Source organism: Delphinapterus leucas, chromosome 8, assembly GCF_059928025.1.
Source record: "Delphinapterus leucas isolate spDelLeu-1000000601 "Yukka" chromosome 8, BTC_Dleu_Yukka2, whole genome shotgun sequence".
In the NCBI taxonomy this organism is placed as follows: domain Eukaryota; kingdom Metazoa; phylum Chordata; class Mammalia; order Artiodactyla; family Monodontidae; genus Delphinapterus; species Delphinapterus leucas.
In genome coordinates this window covers 40,778,467-40,801,328 of record NC_143136.1, presented here as the reverse complement: position 1 = coordinate 40,801,328, position 22,862 = coordinate 40,778,467, and positions in this window count along the sequence as shown.

Below are 22,862 nucleotides of genomic sequence, written 5' to 3'. Positions count from 1 at the left end.
AGTTTAAGATTTCGGGCTTTATTTCTTTAGAGGCATCTAGAGTGAACCTCATACAAATAAAGAGGGAACCACACTCACTTCTCATCTGAATTTTCCAGGCAGCTTCTACTTCCCTCACCAGTATGAGTAGTCAATTAATTACTAATTAGTAAGCTAATAAATTAACTGACTTCAGTCAAGATTTACCATATGACTACCATATTCCAGGCACTGTGTTTGGAATGATAAATATAAAGGTGAACCAAATCTGCTTTGTCCCTACCCTACTGAAGCTTAGTCCAGTGGGACAGACACAATAATCAAATAAAGGCACTATTGACAGGGGGACTTCCTTGCTTAGAGGTTTTGCACATTCTCCTCTTCCAGGAAATCTTTGCAGCACTTGCAAAGTTCTGAACAATCTTCCTGCCATTGGATGGAAAACAGAGAACACAAAATTCCTAATGACACTTTTGACATTCATCTGAAATGTAACATGCTTCCTCCTTGTCTCTTACTGCTCAAACTGTACTGCTGTCAACATATTAAAAAGTATAGTTGAATCTTTGAGAATGTTAATCCCCTGTGAGTGGAAATGGATTGAATAAAGATTTTGGTGTGTTGGCCAACTAGAACAATCCACATAATAGCCAGTTCCCTCAATCCTTCCCATGTTTGGTGAATTCTGACTGGACATCCATATATGGAATCCTCTGCATATACAGTCATTGTGCAAAATCTTTTTCTCCCAGAGTACACAAGTAACTATTGGAACCTTATAAAATCATATATTATCATGTATGTGATATCAAGATTTCTGTTTTCTGAATTCAAAGGAAAAAATTCTTAATCACTACTCCCTAAAGAGGTAGTTCATCTAAGTGACTGCATATTCTTCAAAGTAAAAAGTACATGGATTTTATAATAATTTTCACAACAAACATATACAGTCAAGTCACCTGAACTCTCTATGCCTTCACTTTCTCATTTACAAAACAGGAATAACATTTTGTAAAATAACATAATTCATGTAAAACATTTGAAGCGGTATCTTGCACATAATGCATATGCAATTATATTGTATTATTTATATTAAGTACATATTAATTGATATGTAACAAATACTGTGTACACTAATTCCAAGGTTTTGCTTTTGTGATAGTTCCCGAATATGTTAAATAAATTAAATTCATTTTTATAGACATACACCTTTTAAAATTCCCAGAAAGTCCCCTTAAACACAGAAGATATTTAACAAGTAAGCAGTTAATACATCCTTGAAAATATCAACTGTATTATTGCAATATGATTGTCAGGATAGCATGTAAACCATTGCCTTTTATGCACACTCACAGCCATCATTTATGGGAAATAACTCTTCTATATTGTGAGCTCTACTTCATTTATCTTTCAGAATTTCTTAGAATAACTCCTTAAACATTTAAAAAAAGTAGCCCCATTCTGGCTTACCTTGGAGTTACTATGAAAAACATGAGTCAGCACAGTTTTCAGCATCTATACGCGTCCCTTCACACCAGTTTCATTTACATTTTTCTGTTGGCCACATTTTCCAGTCCTGTAATAAATATTAGAAATACAAATATGAATATATCCCCTCCCTGCCATAAGGACACATCATCCAACAGACAGATACCTATGAAAGAGCATCTAAAATAAAAAGAGGGAATTCTGGATTAGCATCACAAAATGTACACAGAATAAGTAGGATATATTTAATTAAACCCTACTGACTGAGCCAACCATAATGAAATATTGATAACATTGAAGATGTGCTCCAAAGGAGATAAGTTGAAGGGAGAGTATTTAAGGAAGAGGGAATAGCTCAGTTAAGGTAAGAAGATGTTAAAGTCTGTGCTGTGGTTGGGGGAGTAGTGAGTGCTTCCATCTGGCTCAGTGTTGAGCACCTTGGAGATGGGACAGGCAATAAAGCTGTAGTACAAACTGCAGTTGAGTATGAATCCTATAAGAAAATGCTAATATTTATGAAAAGTATTTTATGTAAATTAATGTGGAAATAGACTATAGCATAGACAGCATGAGGTGAGAATTTAAATATGGAAATTGCAAATGAAACAGTTAAAATTAGACATCGATAAACAAATAGTGGGAACAGACATTGGATTAATGGGATTAAGGAGAGAGAAAGGAAGAAAGATGTTACCAGATTTAGAGACTGATTGGACCTTGGAAGAGAAAGAAAAGGGAGAGAGAGAAACACGAGAGGATGAAAATTGTGACAGATTGAAATAATTTGGGATTTTTAGTTCTACATATCTTGTATAATATGTAATACCTAGTCACAGATCAGATAATATACACTAACACTATTTCTTTAAAAATCAATTTATATTATATGCTCCATTTTCATTCTGCTACAGAGATAAACTTTCATATATCTTAGTTAATTCTAAAATAATATATCCTTTAGTTCAATATTCAATTATATTCATGTATAATTATCTCAGGCAATGCCAGAATACATTCAATCTTTCTTCTTTATTCAAACATTTTTTGTTTTCCTGGTATATTAGTTACATTTCTATTTTCACCAGGGTTTATATGTGTTTGTATTCCTATGATATCAAGAAGAATAGGAAGGGTGAATTGGCATATGGTCATGTAGATTTTAGGGAGGTTTAAACACATGGTGCATTTTTCAGCACACAGGAAGCTCAGAAATTGGGCTCACATGAAAATCATCTTCGGGGGAAATCTGAAGTGAACACTTTCACCCCTCATCCAGCCAGTGGGTGCAGGAGCTCACACCAGCTTCTAAGGGCCAATTATATGCAACTCTTCCCATCTCCCTGTTTACTGGCTTCATGTCAGTAGCTTGAAATCAGCAATGGTGAGACTTTCATGCTGAGGAAATTTTAGCAACTGCTACATGTAAGAGTCCTCTTCCCTTACCACGACGGCTGTTTGCTAAACATTTCCTAGCCTCCCCTAGCTATTCTACTTAGCCATTTCTCCATTCTGCTTCCAGGACTCAACAGCAACAAGCATGATTGTGGGGTCTGTCACTCAGAAAACCTCCAGTGATAGGTGGGTATCAGTTCTCTCAATTCATAAGCAATTCCTAAATTTCCCTGAAGTGTTTTCTTACATACTCACCCCTAATCTTTCTACTGGAAATCATTTATGGGAGAAAGGATAAACTTTTCTTCAACTCTCTGTCACAAAACTACTCTGTTCATGAAAACTTCATGGCAAAAGCCAGAGTGCCAGTTCTGAATCTGCCAAATTCTGTTTGACCTAATGAGTTAGAATTTAGTGATGTCCACCCCTCCCCTCACCCATGCTTAATTACATGTAGATGAGAAGAAATATATTCCATGTCCCCAGTTTCTGCCTTACATGAGATTTAAGTTTAACCTGATGATGAGAAATGCCACAGAAATATAGAATTCAGTTCAGTATACATAATGTATTTTATTTCTTAATCTGTCATAAATGTCATTTCTTTATGTGTTACAGCACTTTATTTTTTTTAATTTTTATTTTATATTGGAGTATATTTGATTAACAATGTTGTGTTAGTTTCAGGTGTACAGCAAAGTGATTCAGTTATACATATACATGTATCTATTCTAAATGTTTTTTAAATTTTTATAAAAGCTAGTAAGAAAATCACCCAAATGTTCAACACTTTGAACATGTAAAAAATATTTAATATTTTAATTAAATATTTTAATTTATTTAATAATATAATTGCACTCAGTGAGTACATACTCTATGTCAACTATTTGTTACATGCTGTATATGATTAGTGACCTCAAATGCCTAACCATTTAGTAAAGAAGACAAAATTTAACTACCCAAAGTTTAAATAATCAAAGAACTTAAGTAAAAAAAAATCATTGAGAAGTTTAATAGATTAAGATACATATTTGGAAAATATAGGGCTTCAAATGGATCATGAATTATGTTTTATACAAGTAGAATGAGGAAGGGACTTCATAAATTAAGTCATTAGGTATACATGAAGACAATGAGGACCTTTGATGGACAAAAATAAGGGGAGATTAGAGAGGAATTGGGAAATAACAGCTGTCAAAAGAATGAGTGAAAACTTTATGAAGTGTCTTTAAATGGAGAGAATTTAAGGCTTGATATGAAATGCCAAAATGGTATATTATAAATTATTAAGTGGCAGTAGCACTGTGAAAAGTGTTGTTAGGGGAATATTTCTTCTCCACTCTTGATATTATTCTCTGTGTGGAGGCAGCCTCTTGCTGCCCCTAGCTCCTTTGTTCCAGGGGTGCTGGATTTTATCTGATTGAGAAATTGAAAGAGAACATTTCACATAAGTTCACCTCTCCTCTGTTCTCTCTTGGCAGTAGGTCTAATTTATTCTCTTTTGTCCTCTGGCTGAAGCTGCTACATTGGAGTCTGTGCCAATCTAGTGCTGCCTCTGTCTGGGTTGGTAAATCTGTCATGCTCTTGGGTTAAGTGTCAGGCACATTTGACTCTAATATTAACTAGATTCTCCAACATTGTCTGCATTATTATATTGATATTTTGCTCTCTAATTTGCGTTATGCTTTTGCCAAATTTTAAAATTTGTTGAGAATTTGAGAAGGGAAGAAGGATGCTCTTTTTTGGACCAGATAACAGACCCCAACATCAGGGTGTTAGGAAGAATAGTCTCATAAATTCATAAATTGAGCCAAGTAGGAAATGAAAGGCAAAAATGCAGCTAAGCAGCTAATTCATAAAGTATTTCAGTGTTCAGTGATAAGGAAAATTGGACATGGTAGTGGCTTTAAGAATAAAGATGAAAAAGCATATTTGGAAAAAGAAGCAGAAAAAGAAATTTTGTATGAAAGAATATGTAGAATTTGAGTAATAAGAAGGTGATTTTCCCAAATCAGATTGTTTCCTTCTTGTGTTACCTTCTGTAATGGGTGCTTAAATAAATCAGATAGGTTTTGTCATGTTAACAGGATAACTGAGACCATAAAAACATATAATGATAATAACGATATTTAATTATAACCTACTATGTGCCAGATTTTTTCCTAGGCAATATTGATAGTTTCATTATAGCTAGTTCAAATGTTTCCAACAACATGTATAAATTAATTACACATGTCTGTATGCACAGTAAGGGTAAGAAGCTCTTCTTCACCACTAGAATAATGCTAATAATAATTTTTTTTTAATTTGCAGAAACCACTAACAACATAATGTCTGGGTGGAAACGTGAATATAGTTATGAGAATACACTGGTGTTTAAATCTCTTCTTACCCTGGCACACTGTTTTCTAATAGATTCAGAGGAGATAGAAGTTTTAGTTTCATTAAGAAATACTCAGCTTCTCAGTTTCTGACACTGGCAGAATTGTAGTGGTTAGCAAATGAGATGAGTAAATAAATGAACTCTGTGAAGACGAGGAAAGGCCAGGATGAAATGGGAGAGACCGAGTTACATATTTACAAACTGAAAGAGACTATTGGGAGGCAGAGTCAAGATGATGGTGTGGAAAGACGTGGAGTTCACGTCTCCCCACAACTAGGGTACCTGCCGGACGCTGGTGGGGGACCTCGACACCCAAGGAGACAGGAGGAACCCCTGAGCGATAGGGTAGGATGTGGGGGGGGGAGAGAGGGGGGAGGAGAAGTGGAGGCTGAACAGGACTGGTGCCCCTGAGGGGTGGCTGGGAGAGGGGAGGGGTTCCCATGACTGGAGGGACCCTCAGGGGCATGGAGAATCAGGGGGCAGCATGCCTAGTGTTTCCCCTGCCCAATCGGACCCCAGGAAGCTTGCTGGACTCCCGGCCTGGGTTCTCCACCCTCCCAGGACCCTCTGGGCCTTGCTGACCCTAGTGGCATAGGAGGGAGGCAGGGGGAGAAGAGGAGAGGCTGTCAGGGAGGGGACCTCTGGGATTGGAGGATCAGGGGAGGCATGGAGGGCATTCTAATTTATAGAATTATTGAAAGAAAATGCAAAAATTGTATGTGTTAAGATTTCATTTTGTGTGTAACAGAGTTTTCTGAAGGAGCCAGAGAAACTGGAATGTGAGTCTTCTCAATGCCCACATACAGGGAGAGATTGTTGATGGATGAAAAAGGCTCTCACCCAGGGCTACCCTGGTGGCGCAGTGGTTGAGAGTCCTCCTGCGATGCAGGGGACACGGGTTCGTGCCCCGGTCCGGGAAGATCCCACATGCCGCGGAGCAGCTGGGCCTGTGAGCCATGGCCGCTGAGCCTGCGTGTCCGGAGCCTGTGCTCTGCAACGGGAGAGGCCACAACAGAGACAGGCCCGTGTACCGCAAAAAAAAAAAAAAAAAAAGGAAAAAGAAAAAGGCTGTCATGCAATTCTTTGGCAGGATATCAGTGTCCTAGTAGTTTAAAGACATACTCAGGAAAATGCAAAGACTTTACACTTTGCAATGGACAGAGGATTAATCTCCAGAATATATAAGTAGCTCATGCAGCTCAATATCAAAAAAACAAACAACCCAATCCAAAAATGGGTGGGAAACCTAAATAGACATTTCACCAAAGAAGACATACAGATGGCCAAGAGGCACATGAAAAGATGCTCAATGTCATTAATTATTAGAGAAATGCAAATCAAAACTACAGGGCTTCCCTGGTGGCGCAGTGGTTGAGAGTCCACCTGCCGATGCAGGGGACACAGGTTCGTGCCCCGGTCCGGGAAGATCCCACATGCCGCAGAGCGGCTGGGCCCGTGAGCCATGCCCACTGAGCCTGCGCATCCAGAGCCTGTGCTCCGCAACGGGAGAGGCCACAACAGTGAGAGGCCCGCGTACCACAAAAACAACAACAACAACAAAAAAAAAAACGACAGTGAGGTATCACCTCACACCAGTCAGAATGGCCATCATCAAAAAAATCTACAAACAATAAATGCTGGTAGGGTGCAGAGAAAAGGGAACCCTTTTGCGCTGTTGTTGGGAATGTAAATTGATACAGCCACTATGGAGAATGGTATGGAGGTTCCTTAAGAAACTAAAAATACAGCTGCCATATGACCCAGCAATCCTGGGCATATACCCTAAGAAAACCATAATTCAATAGGACACATGTACCCCAATGTTCACTGCAGCACTATTTACAATAGTCAGGACATGGAAACAACCTAAATGTCCAATGACAGATGAATGGATAAAGAAGATGTGGTACATATATACAATGGAATATTGCTCAGACATAAAAAGGAACAAAATTGGGTTATTTGTAGAGATGTGGATGGACCTAGAGTCTGTCATACAGAGTGAAGTAAGCCAGAAAGAGAAAAACAAATATTGTATATTAACGCCTATATGTGGAATCTAGAAAAATGGTACAGATGAACCTATTTGCAGGGCAGGAATAGAGATGCAGACATAGAGAATGGACATGTGGACATGGGGGGTGGAAGGGGAAGATGGGACGATTTGGGAGATTAGGTTTGACATAAATACCCTACCATATGTAAAATAGATAGCTAGTTGGAGCTATCTATATAGCACAGGGAGCTTAGCTCAGTGCTCTGTGATTACCTGAATGGGTGGGATGAAGGTTGTGGGAAGGAGGTCTCAGAGGGAGGGGATATAGTTGATTCACTTCATTGTACAGCAGAAACTAACATTATTGTAAAGCAATTATACTCCAATAAAAAAAAAAAACTGAAAGAAAAAGCAAGTTGGAAAAGGCTTTTAGTCTGTGACTACAGACACCATTAGCACCTCCTGGACACAGTCTATTTGCCCCTTTCACATCCTAGTGTTATCAAGAGAAAAACAGTTTGGCTGCAACATAAATCATCCTTTGATGGTATGTAAGCCAATTAAATATTCTGCCTTGTACCAGATTATATATCTCAGTCAAAATTGAAATCCATTTCCTGGAAATTTTTTGTTTATATTTTGTGAAATCACAAATTTAAAAATATAAGTTATCTTGGGCTTCCCTGGTGGCGCAGTGGTTGAGAGTCCGCCTGCCAATGCAGGGGACGTGGGTTCGTGCCCCGGTCTGGGAAGATCCCACATGCCGCAGAGCGGCTGGGCCCGTGAGCCATGGCCGCTGTGCCTGCGCGTCCGGAGCCTGTGCTCCGCAACGGGAGAGGCCACAACAGTGAGAGGCCCGCGTACCGCCAAAAAAAATTTAAAAAAAAATATATATATAAGTTATCTTAACCCAAAAGTCCCATAGACAAGGAAAAAAATGAATAAGACCTCGGTAAAATTAGGTTGTGAATAAAAACTGTTGCTGTATAATATTGATCAGGGGTACAGACTCTGCAGCTAGACTACCTGAGATTAAATCACAGCTCTGAACTACTTGGCTGTATAACCTTAGGCAATTTACCTCTCTGTTCCTTCATCTCCTCATCTAAAAAAGAAGGGTACCTGCATAGTTTTCTGTTTTGGGTGATTATCAGGAGTTGATTGGCAGCAAAATTCATGCCTCAACCTGAGGCCTGCAATACAGAATTTAAATCGAACCAAAAATCTTGTTACAATATTAAATTGATACACATGAAAGTTGAAATGCTGTTGGAATCAGCTCAAAATGATGATGATTTTTTCTGATCACTCTGCTTTCCTGATTTTAGATTTGTTACTTGAGATTTTAATAGGGATTTATAGCACAAACGTTTTTGTCCTTCTTATATTTTCACTATTTAAAGGCAATGATAAAATGAAAAAACATAGAAACTAAAATCAGTGATTATTAGTAGTACTTGGATCAATTATGGACACTAGGAAAGGAAATAAATTATAAAGGAAGCATTTGAATATGCATGCATACTGTATATATATGTACACATATGTACTTTAGTAAGCATTCTTATTCTTTTCATTGTAGGGAGTTGGGTCATTTCACTCACTGATGAGTGTACATGTCAGTACACTCATCAATGCAGAGTAGTCAGATTTAGTGTATAGATTATGCAACTCTTAAAGAATATTAGTATAATTGAAAAAGTCAAATAAAAAAATCCAAATTCTCAATTTTCCTCGTGATTCAAAAAGCAGAGAGGATTTATAAATAAATTACATAAAAATTAGGAAATGTTTCTGTGCTGCATAAGCACTTTAAGAAATTTTTTTAAAAAATTTACTTCATTGCTCATTGACATGTTTGGTAAATACAAAACTGGTGTTTTCTCAACCATCTTGGTCAAGACCTACGTAGGCACATATACAACTGACAAAAATGTTAATTTTCAGATAAAAGGTATTTATACAAGCAATAGCAAAGCATTTGTCCTTAAGTTTTTCCTGTTGAAATGTATATTTATAAATATACATTCTAAAGTTAAAACATACATCAGCAAACTTTATATTAATAGTTATGGGGAAAAAAGTGACTCTTCATGTTCTGCAGAGAGAACAGATTGATATCATAAACTTCTGATTATAATACTGGCAAAAACACTCTAAAATATCATAGTAAGTGAAAAAGTCATCTGATTATTTAGTGAACATATTCTATCTCATGTAACAGGGTAAATGGATATCACATTTGCTAGAATTTAAGAATTAATTGGAGGAAAGTGACTGTTCTTTTCTATTATTCTTTAACTGTATCTTTAGTAGTAGTTTGTGCTATAATTTGGGCAATTTGCATATGTTTTATTTTCCCTCCATCTCCTGCTTCCAGAGCACTATTTCCCTTTGATTGAGGAGTTGCCGTGACAGAAGATAATGAAGCTCATGGCATTCAGCGCGTAGCCTGTCACTGCTGACTCTGGCTGCTGCCTTTTTCTTTCTTTGCACTCCTCTGATTTTTCCAGGCACAATGAGAAACAATTATTAAAGCCATGCACCACTCTAAAATATTATACCACCAAATGGTTATTTTTAAGAGCCTTTCAATCTTGTAAGTCTCTTTGTTTATCCTTAGAAGTGGTAAATTTTATCATTATTTTCTATTCAATCTTCTGCATAAGGATGAGAGATTGTTTTGTGCCTTGGAGGAGGCAATCTTTTTTTTTTTTTTTTTTTTTTTTTTGTGGTACGCGGGCCTCTCACCGTTGTGGCCTCTCCCGTTGCGGAGCACAGGCTCCGGACGCGCAGGCTCAGCGGCCATGGCTCACGGGCCCAGCCGCTCCGCGGCATGTGGGATCTTCCCAGACCGGGGCACGAACCCGCGTCCCCTGCATCGGCAGGCGGACTCTCAACCACTGCGCCACCAGGGAAGCCCGGAGGAGGCAACCTTATACTGTGCACAATTTATATAACTTTTTATGTTGGTCCTCATCACATCAATCAAAAACCTTTTGCACCTTGTACCTTCTACCTGAAGTCTTCCTCTATTGACCTGGTATGTTGTGAATTCCTGTGTCAGGAACCACTAACCTTTTTGAGAGGATGATCTCGTAGACGTGATTAGTGTCTACCAGAATCCAGTTCTCATTCTCTTTCTGTCACAGGAAAGACTATACTTTTCAGGCCACTTGCGTATGAGAATGGTTCAGAAAATTACCCTGACCAATGAAATATGAGGGAATATGATATCTATCATTTCTAGACTATGAAAATTTCACAGATGATTCCCCACGTTTTCTCTCCTCCATGGCAACCAAGGAGGCCAGGTGTACTGACGATGCAACTATACATTTGATACTTCCATCAGCCTGTGTGAAGCTGAGACACATTGCCCCTCCCAGACACACATACCATTATTTACACGTGTAGGACATATAGTGTAAGTAAGCAATTATCTTTTGTTTGTTAAAGCCACTGAAATTTCAGCATAAGCGTATCTAATACAGAGTAGCTATTTTCCCTTTATCTAAAGAATTAAGGTCACTAGACAGTATAAATCTTATTGACAACCTAGAAATACTTAGCAAGACATATAGGTATGGTAGGACTAAAACGTCCCACTATTTGTTGCCCTTCCCCTCTCTACAAAGCAAATTCCTAGAGATAACCAAAGAACGAGGGAATAAAGTGTGTGTCAAAGAGGTATAAATAAGAACTTGACCTATCAATAGATTAAGAGGCAGTGGGAGAATTTGGAAAGAGGACAGGGTTTGGATTCTAACCCTACTAACTGAAGCCTGTGATCCATTCAACAAGTTTGACAAAAGTACCTGATCCATAGATTGTTGTAAACAATTAAGCATAATGAATGAAATGTAATCTGCAAAAGTACCTAGAAGATAGGGTTAGACATTCAAAACATGATAGCAATTATTATTACTATTATTGTTAGGCTAATAGTCCCATTTGTATGTTAAGATATACAGGCTAATTAGTATAAAATAACAATATATAAAAACTCTCATCCCTTCCCAATGGTAAGAAGTGTTCTTTTCCACTAGTTTAAGATTTTTTTTTAATGTAAAAGTTTAGAGTACTCCCAGGTTTGCTGTTTATTTTAATGCTTCCTTAAGGGTCAGCCAGCACATAGTTGAAAAAATGGTGACTTCTCATTAACTTATTTGAACTCTCCAACAAAATTTCAGCCTTGAGAAGAAACCCAGGGAGCCAAGGGACTGCTTGGAAATCAAACTGCTTGGCTTGCTTCTGGTCCTAACTTACCCTCTAATTTGTGCTGATTGTATACTAAAATGAGAAGAGGGGAAAAAAAATTTGCCCGATAGCAACTACAAATTCAGGAGACATAAAATCAGATTATGTATTCTTCGAGGATGGAGACCATATGTTATTAATCTTTGTCCCTTAACATATAACATTGCTCACACATTGTGATAAATAATAAAAATATTGTAAATAACGTGGCAAGTGCAGTACATCATTTATGATATATCTTTTAAGGTTTTATAGGTTCTTTTTCAAAGTCCCTCATTTTTTCCCTTTACATACTTTTTAAATTCCATAAAGTTAAGATGAATTTTATTAATTTCTTTTAAATGCTCTTGAGTTTAGTTTTGCAATACCTACATCACATAACCATCACACATAGGTAAACATATACAAAATTAAAGCATAATCTTTATGTCTTGTTTTCCAAAAATGCAGGATTTTCATTGTGTCATTCATTGTCTCTAGACTCACACTTCATTGACCAATTTCCATCCTGAGGCCTTTGCAAGAAAAATATAACTAACTCCTATATACAGCACAAATAGACATAAGAGAAACAAAAATTAAATATAATAATATATTTCACCATATGTTCTCTATAAGCAGTAATTCTTTAGGTAAGCTTTTTGTCAAGAAACAACAAAATTTTTTTGAAATTTAAAACAACAAAAATTTTATAAATCCCTCTGTATTCTTTGATTTTAACTTAGTAACAAATAACAACCCTGAGAATCAATCATGCAAGAAAATACTGTATAATCAGTGATTCAAAATTATGACCATTTAGTATCTGTTTGTCTTCTCTGGGAAATGTCAGCAAACATAATTTTACATTAAAGTGCCAAATTCACAACAACCTCACATAAAAAGTCACATTTACTGGTCCTATTTTGACAGTTTTAGCAAAAATTGATTGACTATATTGAAGTACATTTTTTTCCTCTCAACATAACTTTATTTGTATTTGAGATACTGCAGTAAAGCAATTCTTAAACCTGACAACTGCCTTGCAATAAGAGCTTGTTCCTGAGACTCTGAAAGGAACTCTTTGCAATCGTCTCAAATAGGATATGAAAGTAACGTGCTTAGTCATCTGACACAACATCCATAACTTACGAAGATGCAACTGCGACACGATAAATTCAGCTACTTCAAAATTTTTCTTACACAATTTATTTTTTGAAAGTTCACTTTGGAAGCCTAGAATTGATAATGACATTAATTTGATTGAAAAAGACTTTTTTGCCAAGAGGACCTCTGTTTCTTACTTGGAGATAGATAGATGATAGATAGATAGATAGATAGATAGATAGATAGAAAGATATAGGGATAATATATCTCAATTTTTATCACTTGGGTTTTCTTAAGAGTGTGGACCATAAAGTCATTACATCCAAAGGGTGAAGATTCAAAAGTATTATAAGTATCCTAAGCCATTTTCTGGTCCTAGTTAATCTTATTTTCATAAAAATTGATAAGCATGCTTTTTTGAGTTCTATATTTTCCAATCATAGCTTTTCTATTAAAATTCATGTGTGTGGGCTTCCCAGGTGGCGCAGTGGTTGAGAGTCCACCTGCCGATGCAGGGGACACAGGTTCGTGCCCCGGTCCGGGAAGATCCCACATGCCGCGGAGCGGCTGGGCCCGTGAACCATGGCCGCTGAGCCTGCACCTCCGGAGCCTGTGCTCCACAACGGGAGAGGCCACAACAGTGAGAGGCCCACGTACCGCAAAAAAAAAAAAATAAATTCATGTGTGTTATTTATGTGTGTGTGTGTGTGTGTGTGAGTACATAGTGTGTTGAATTTAATGGTAACTGCAACACTTGATTACTGATTTTCTGCAACTTGCTTGAACTCTATATGGCTCAGTATCTTCACCTATAAAATAGGGTTTGTGAAAGTCACTGATCCAAGGATTTTTCATGAAAATTAAATGAGATTATGAGCCAAAATACTTAATTCATTTCCTAGCAATTGGGAACAATGACTCTTTGCTATCACTATTACCACTATTTCATTTTCTCTAAGTTTCATAATGTATATACTGTTTTACAATGTATGACAGATGGTTGCTTTTTTTTCAAATGCTAACTCTACCTAGTGATTTAATTTCCTATTCTAAAATCTCCTCTGATCTTTCAGAGAGTTCCAACTTTTGTAATTTTAAAATTCTGAACAATTTTCTGGACCCAACAAAAGTATTTATATATTTTTATAGCTACATTGTTTATCTTTATTAGTTCTTGTTAGCTTAAATTTTACAAAATTATTATAACCATTTAAAACATATCTGAGGAAATCTATTGATATAGAAATATTTTTCTTATATTGAAATATGTTATTTACTCAATCTATTTAGGTAAGTTTTATGCAATTTTAGCTGTTAAACTTATCAACCAGTTTAGGTCTAAATTTCCAGAAAGTGCAGAAAGAAAAAAAAGAACTAATGACTAAGAATCTTATATTCACAAAAACTATCTTCCAAAACTGAAGGCAAAAATAAAGATTACCAGATAAACAAATAGAGAATTCACTGCTAGCAATTTACCTTACAAGAACCCCTACAGGATGTTCTTCAGGATAAAGAACTAATATCAGACAATCATCCAAATCTACAAAAATAAAGAGAGACACTAAAAGTATATATTTAGGTAATTATTAAAATGGCAGATATAAACACAACCCCTACCAATAATAACATTAAATGTGAATATATCTCTGGCTTTTGATTTAATTGCTTAATATATTTAATGTTATTATTTTTATGGGTTTATTTTTTTTTATGGGTTTATTATTTTTATGGGTTTATTTTTGTCTCCCATTTATTTGTCTCCCATTTATTTGTTTTAGACTGTTTAGACTGTTTAGACTGCCAAACTAATTAAATTTGGCACTAAATAGGTGAGTTATTATGGGAATTCTATCTTTATAAAGCTGTTAAGAATAAATATATGGAGAGAGAGGGGGAAGATGGCAGAAGGGTAAGACGCGGAGATCACCTTCCTACCCATAGATACACCAGAAATACATCTACACATGGAACAACTCCTACAGAATACCCACTGAACGCTGGCAAAAGGCCTCAGACCTCCCAAAAGGCAAAAAACTCCCCACGTACCTGGGGAGGGCAAAAGAAAAAAGAATAAACAGAGACAAAAGAATAGGGACGGGACCTGCTCCAGTGGGAGGGAGCCGTGAATGAGGAAAGGTTTCCACACACTAGAAGCCCCTTCGCGGGGGGAGACTACGGGTGGTGGAGTGGGGGTAGCTTCGGAGCCGCGGAGGAGAGCGCAGCAACAGGGGTGCAGAGGTCAAAGCGGAGAGATTCCCGCACAGAGGATCAGTGCCGACCAACACTCACCAGCCAGAGAGGCTTGTCTGCTCACACGCCGGGGGTGGGCAGGGCTGCGAGCTGAGGCTCGGGCTTCGGTCGGAGCGCAGGGAGAGGACTGGCGGCGTGAACAGAGCCTGAAGGGGTTAGTGCACCACGGCTAGCCGGGAGGGAGTCCGGTGAAAGGTCTGGACCTGCCAAAGAGGCAAGAGACTTTTTCTTCCCTCTTTGTTTCCTGGTGCGTGAGGAGAGGGGATTAAGAGCGCTGCTTAAAGGAGCTCCAGAAACAGGCACAAGCCGCGGCTAACAGCGCGGACCCCAGAGACGGGCATGAGACTCTAAGGCTGCTGCTGCTGCCACCAAGAAGCCTGTGTGCGAGCACAGGTCACTCTCCACACCTCCCTTCCGGGGAGCCTATGCAGCCCGCCACTGCCAGGGTCCCGAGATCCAGGGACAACTTCCCCTGGAGAACGCACGGCCCGCCGCAGGCTGGTGCAACGTCATGCTGGACTCTGCCACCGCAGGATCGCCCTGCACTCCATGCCCCTCCCTTCCCCCCCCCCCCCGGCCTGAGTGAGCCAGAGCCCGCGAATCAGCGGCTCCGTTAACCCCGTCCTGTCTGAACGTAGAACAGATGCCCTCCGGCAACGTACATGCAGAGGCGGGGCCAAATCCAAAGCTGAACCCGAGGAGCTGTGCGAACAAAGAAGAGAAATCTTCTGGGAAATCTCTCCCAGCAGCCTCAGGAGCAGCAGATTAAATTTCCACAATCAACTTGATGTACCCTGCATCTGTGAAATACCTGAATACACAACGAATCATTCCAAATTGAGGAGGTGGACTTTGGGAGCAAGATTTATTATTTTTTCCCCTTTTCCTCTTTTTGTGAGTGTGTATGTGTATGCTTCTGTGTGAAATTCTGTCTGTATACTTTGCTTTCACCATTTGTCCTAGGGTTCTATCCGTCCGTTTTTTTTTCTTAATTTTTTTCTTAATAATTATTTTTTTTAATTTTAATAACTTTATTTTATTTTCTTTTATCTTCTTTTTTTCTTTCTTTCTTTCTCTCCTTCTTTCTTTCTACTTTTTCTCCCTTTTATTCTGAGCCATGTGGATGAAAGACTCTTGGTGCTGCAGCCAGGAGTCAGTGCTGTGCCTCTGAGGTGGGAGAGCCAACTTCAGGACACTGGTCCACAAGAGACCTCCCAGCTCCATGTAATATCAAATGGCAAAACTCTCCCAGAGATCTCCATCTCAACACCAACACCCAGCTTCACTCAACGACCAGCAAGCTACAGTGCTGGACACCCTGTGCCAAACAACTAGCAAGACAGGAACACAGCCCCACCCATTAGCAGAGAGGCTGCCTAAAATCATAATAAGTCCACAGACACCCCAAAACACACCACCAGACGTGGACCTGCCCACCAGAAAGACAAGACTCATCCACCAGAACACAGGCACTAGTCCCCTCCACCAGGAAGCCTACACAACCCACTGAACCAACTTTAGCAACTGGGGACAGGTACCGAAAACAACAGGAACTACGAACCTGCAGCCTGCAAAAACGAGACCCCAAACACAGTAAGATAAGCAAAATGAGAAGACAGAAAAACACACAGCAGATGAAGGAGCAAGATAAAAACACACCAGACCTAACAAATGAAGAGGAAATAGGCAGTCTACCTGAAAAAGAATTCAGAATAATGATAGTAAAGATGATGCAAAATCTTGGAAATAGAATAGAGAAAATGCAAGAAACACTTAACAAGGACCTAGAAGAACTAAAGATGAAACAAGCAATAATGAACAACACAATAAATGAAATTAAAAATACTCTAGAAGGAATCAATAGCAGAATAACTGAGGAAGAAGAACGAATAAGTGACCTGGAAGATAAAACAGTGGAAGTAACTACTGCAGAGCAGAATAAAGAAAAAAGAATGAAAAGAACTAAGAACAGTCTCAGAGCCTTCTGCGACAACATCAAATGCACCAACATTCGAATTATAGGCGTTCCAGAAGAAGAAGAGAAAAAGAAAGGGACTGAGAAAATATTTGAAGAGATTATAGTTGAAAACGTCCCTAATATGGGAAAGGAAATAGTTAATCAAGTCCATGAAGCACAGAGAGTCCCAAACAGGATAAATCCAAGGAGAAACATGCCAAGACACATATTAATCAAACTGTCAAAAATTAAATACAAAGAAAACATATTAAAATCAGCAAGGGAAAAACAACAAATAACACACAGAGAACCCCCATAAGGTTAACAACTGATCTTTCAGCAGAAACTCTGAAAGCCAGAAGGGACTGGCAGGACACATTTAAAGTGATGAAGGAGAAAAAACTACAACCAAGATTACTCTACCCAGCAACGATCTCATTCAGATTTGATGGAGAAATTAAAACCTTTACAGACAAGCAAAAGCTGAGAGAGTTCAGCACCACCAAACCAGCTTTACAACAAATGCTAAAGGAACTTCTCTAGACAAGAAACACAAGAGAAGGAAAAGACCTACAATAACAAACCTAAAGCAATTAAGAAAATGGGAATAGGAACATACATATCAATAATTACCTTAAATGTAAATGGATTAAATGCTCACACCAAAAGACACAGACTGGCTAAATGGATACAAAAACAAGACCCATATATATGCTGTCTACAAGAGACCCACTTCAGACCTAGAGACACATACAGACTGAAAGTGAGGGGATGGAAAAAGATATTCCATGCAAATGGAAACCAAAAGAAAGCTGGAGTAGCCATTCTCATATCAGACAAAACAGACTTTAAAATAAAGACTATTAGAAGAGACAAAGAAGGACACTACATAATGATCAAGGGATTGATCCAAGAAGAAGATATCACAATTGTAAATATTTATGCCCCCAACATAGGAGCACCTCAATACATAAGGCAAATACTAACAGCCATAAAAGGGGAAATCAACAGTAACACATTCATAGCAGGGGACTTTAACACCCCACTTTCACCAATGGACAGATCATACAAAATGAAAATAAATACGGAAACACAAGCTTTAAATGATACATTAAACAAGATGGAGTTAATAGATATTTATAGGACATTCCATCCAAAAACAACAGAATACACTTTCTTCTCAAGTGCTCATGGAACATTCTCCAGGGTATATCATATCTTGGGTCACAAATGAATCCTTGGGAAATTTAAGAAAATTGAAATCCTATCAAGTATCTTTTCCAACTACAATGCTATGAGACTAGACATCAATTACAGGAAAAAAAATCTGTAAAAAATACAAACACCTGGAGGCTAAACAATACACTACTAAAGAACCAAGAGATCACTGAAGAAATCAAAGAGGAAATCAAAAAATACCTAGAAACAAATGACAATGGAGACACGACGACCCAAAACCTATGGGATGCAGCAAAAGCAGTTCTAAGAGGGAAGTTTATAGCAATACAATCCTACCTTAAGAAACAGGAAACATCTCAAATAAACAACCTAACCTTGCACCTAAAGCAATTCGAGAAAGAAGAACAAAAAAACCCCGAAGTTAGCAGAAGGAAAGAAATCATAAAGATCAGATCAGAAGTAAATGAATAAGAAATGAAGGAAACGATAGCAAAGACACATAAAAATAAAAGCTGGTACTTTGAGAAGATAAACAAAATTGATAAAACATTAGCCAGACTCATCAAGAAAAAAAGGCAGAAGAGGGCTTCCCTGGTGGCGCAGTGGTTGTGAATCTGCCTGCCGATGCAGGGGACACGGGTTTGTGCCCCGGTCCAGGAAGATCCCACATGCTGTGGAGCGGCTGGGCCCGTGAGCCATGGCCGCTGATCCTGTGCGTCTGGAGCCTATGCTCGTCATCGGGAGAGGCCACAACAGTGAGAGGCCCGTGTACCACAAAAAAAAAAAAAAATGCAGAAGACTGAAATTAACAGAATTAGAAATGAAAAAGAAGAAGTAACAACTGACACTGCAGAAATACAAAAAATCATGAGAGATTACTACAAGCAACACTATGCCAATAAAATGGACAACCTGGAATAAATGGACAAATTCTTAGAAATGCACAACCTGCCAAGACTGAATCAGGAAGAAATAGAAAATGTGAACAGACCAATCACAAGCACTGAAATTGAAACTGTGATTAAAAATCTTCCAACAAACAAAAGCCCAGGACCAGATGGCTTCACACTAGAATTCTATGAAACATTTAGAGAAGAGCTAAAACCTATCCTTCTCAAACTCTTCCAAAATATAGCAGAGGGAGGAACACTCCCAAACTCATTCTATGAGGCCACCATCACCCTGATACCAAAATCAGAGAAGGATGTCACAAAGAAAGAAAACTACAGGCCAGTATCACTGATGAACATAGATGCAAAAATCCTCAACAAAATACTAGCAAACAGAATCCAACAGCACATTAAAAGGATCATACACCATGATCAAGTGGGGTTCATTCCAGGAATGCAAGGATTCTTCAGTATGTGCAAATCAGTCAATGTGATACACCATATTAAAAAATTGGAGGAGAAAAACCATATGGGCATCTCAATAGATGCAGAGAAAGCTTTTGACAAAATTCAACACCTATTTATGATTAAAAAAACCCTCCAGAAAGTAGGCATAGAGGGAACTTTCCTCAACATAATAAAGGCCATATATGACAAACCCACAGCCAACATCATCCTCAATGGTGAAAAACTGAAAGCATTTCCACTAAGATCAGGAACAAGACAAGGTTGCCCACTCTCACCACTCTTATTCAACATAGTTTTGGAAGTTTTAGCCACAGCAATCAGAGAAGAAAAGGACATAAAAGGAATCCAAATTGGAAAAGAAGAAGTAAAGCTGTCACCGTTTGCAGAAGACATGATACTATACATAGAAAATCCTAAAGACTCTACCAGAAAACTACTAGAGCTAATCAATGAATTTGGTAAAGTAGCAGGATACAAAATTAATGCATAGAAATCTCTGGTATTCCTATACACTAATGATGAAAAATCTGAAAGTGAAATCAAGAAAATACTCCCATTTACCATTGCAACAAAAAGAATAAAATATCTAGGAATAAACCTACCTAAGGAGACAAAAGACCTGTATGCAGAAAATTATAAGACACTGATGAAAGAAATTAAAGATGATACAAATAGATGGAGAGATATACTATGTTCTTGGATTTGAAGAATGAACATTGTGAAAATGACTCTACTACCCAAAGCAATCTACAGATTCAATGCAATCCCTATCAAACTACCACTGGCATTTTTCACAGAACTAGAACAAAAAATTTCACAATTTGTATGGAAACACAAAAGACCCCAAATAGCCAAAGCAATCTTGAGAACGAAAAACGGAGTTGGAGGAATCAGGTTCCCTGACTTCAGACTATACTACAAAGCTACAGTAATCAAGACAGTATGGTACTGGCACAAAAACAGAAAGATAGATCAATGGATAGAAAGCCCAGAGATAAACCCAAGCACATATGGTCACCTTACCTTTGATAAAGGAGGCAGGAATGTACAGTGGAGAAAGGACAGCCTCTTCAATAAGTGGTGCTGGGAAAACTGGACAGGTACATGTAAAACTATGAGATTAGGTCACTCCCTAACACCATACACAAAAATAAGCTCAAAATGGATTAAAGACCTAAATGTAAGACCAGAAACTGTCAAACTCATAGAGGAAAACATAGGCAGAACACTCTATGACATAAATCACAGCAAGATCCTTTTTGACCCACCTCCTAGAGAGATGGAAATAAAAACAAAAATAAACAAATGGGACCTAATGAAACTTCAAAGCTTTTGCACAGCAAAGGAAACCATAAACAAGACCAAAAGACAACCCTCAGGATGGGAGAAAGTATTTGCAAATGAAGCAACTGACAAAGGATTAATCTCCAAAATTTACAAGCAGCTCAATAACAAAAAACAAACAACCCATTCCAAAATTGGGCAGAAGACCTAAATAGACATTTCTCCAAAGAAGGTATACAGACTGTCAACAAATACATGAAAGAATGCTCAACATCATTAATCATTAGAGAAATGCAAATCAAAACTACAATGAGATATCATCTCACACCAGTCAGAATGGCCATCATCAAAAAATCTAGAAACAATAAATGCTGGAGAGGGTGTGGAGAAAAGGGAACACTCTTGCACTGCTGGCGGGAATGTGAATTGGTACAGCCACTATGGAGAACAGTACGTAGGTTCCTTAAAAAACTACAAACAGAACTACCATATGACCCAGCAATCCCACTACTGGGCATATACCCTGAGAAAACCATAATTCAAAAAGAGTCATGTACCAAAATGTTCACTGCAGCTCTATTTACAATAGCCAGGAAATGGAAACAACCTAAATGTGCATCATCGGATGAATGGATAAAGAAGATGTGGCACATATATACAATGGAATATTACTCAGCCATAAAAAGAAACAAAATTGAGCTATTTGTAATGAGGTGGATGGACCTAGAGTCTGTCATACAGAGTGAAGTAAGTCAGAAAGAGAAAGACAAATACCGTATGCTAACACATATATATGGAATTTAAGAAAAAAAAATGTCATGAAGAACCTAGGGGTAAGACAGGAATAAAGACACAGACCTACTAGAGAATGGACTTGAGGATATGGGGAGTGGGAAGGGTAAGCTGTGACAAAGTGAGAGAGTGGCATGGACATATATATACACTACCAAACGTAAAATAGATAGCTAGTGGGAAGCAGCCACATAGCACAGGGAGATCAGCTCTGTGCTTTGTGACCACCTAGAGGGGTGGGATAGGGAGAGTGGGAAGGAGGGAGATGCAAGAGGGAAGAGAAATGGGGACATATGTATATGTATAACTGATTCACTTTGTTATAAAGCAGAAACTAACACACCATTGTAAAGCAATTATACTCCAATAAAGATGTAAAAAACAAATTGTGGTAAAATACAAAAAGAAAAAGAATATATGAATAAATGAAAGGGAACATATTAGTACTGGTAGGCATTGCTATCTTGTAATAATGTGGCATTATGCATTATGTTTAGAAATTATAATTACTAATTCAATTTCAGGCAATGTCTCACTTGCCATATAATGCCACTAAGTGTGGAACTGTATGTAACTGTGTGGAAGATGAAGTGGGTTCGGGGGGGGTTGTTGTATAGAAGTTTTTTGGGGTTTTTTTTCCAGATTTTTGGTTTTTACCTCTTAATACTCATTTTTCTAGCTTGTTCCAGTTTCTTCAATTCACTTTCTTTTTAATTCATCTGAGAATTCTAATTAAGACATTTTAAGTTGCATTCAAAGTTTAAATTAACTATGTGAAAGGGGGCATTTGCTCTCATATCTAATCTTGAAACCCTTCTTTCTAGATCTTCTTTATATAACAGAACTTTTAACATATTCAGACCTGTACAAAGAAATTTCTCCAATTTTCTATGTAAAAATTTTGTGCTATTTAACTGTTTCATGGTGCATCCTTGCCCTCAGTTTCTGCTGCTTTTATATTAGGAGGTGTCCTGGGTTCTAGCTGAACAATTAATTATTCTATTCATTTTCCAGGATTTCTTTCCCTCTTGTGCTTTTGAATTATGTCTCTTCCTCACTGTATATTTTTTTAAAATTTCTGATCAGTTAGTTGTCATCAGCAGCATTATCCTTATCATAATCTACTATAGAGATATTAATTAGTACGTTTCAGGCACTCTCCTTTATTTTATTTTTGCCTTCATAAACAATCTGAAGTCTTGGAACAGTCCAGTGAGAAAAGTACTTAAAATTCCATTTATAATTTGGGAAATCTGGGCTAGAGAAGTGAAGGATTCTGTCTAAGATGACACAGCTGTTAAGTGGTAGACGTGGTATTAAAATGTCACTCTGTCTGATTATTAAGTTCAAGCTATTTACCACCATGCTGCTCATGGCAGGGCAACAGAATTTTAAATATACAAATATTGTTCTTATTTTGTGTATTTTAATTCTTTTCATGGGCTTTTGTCTAAA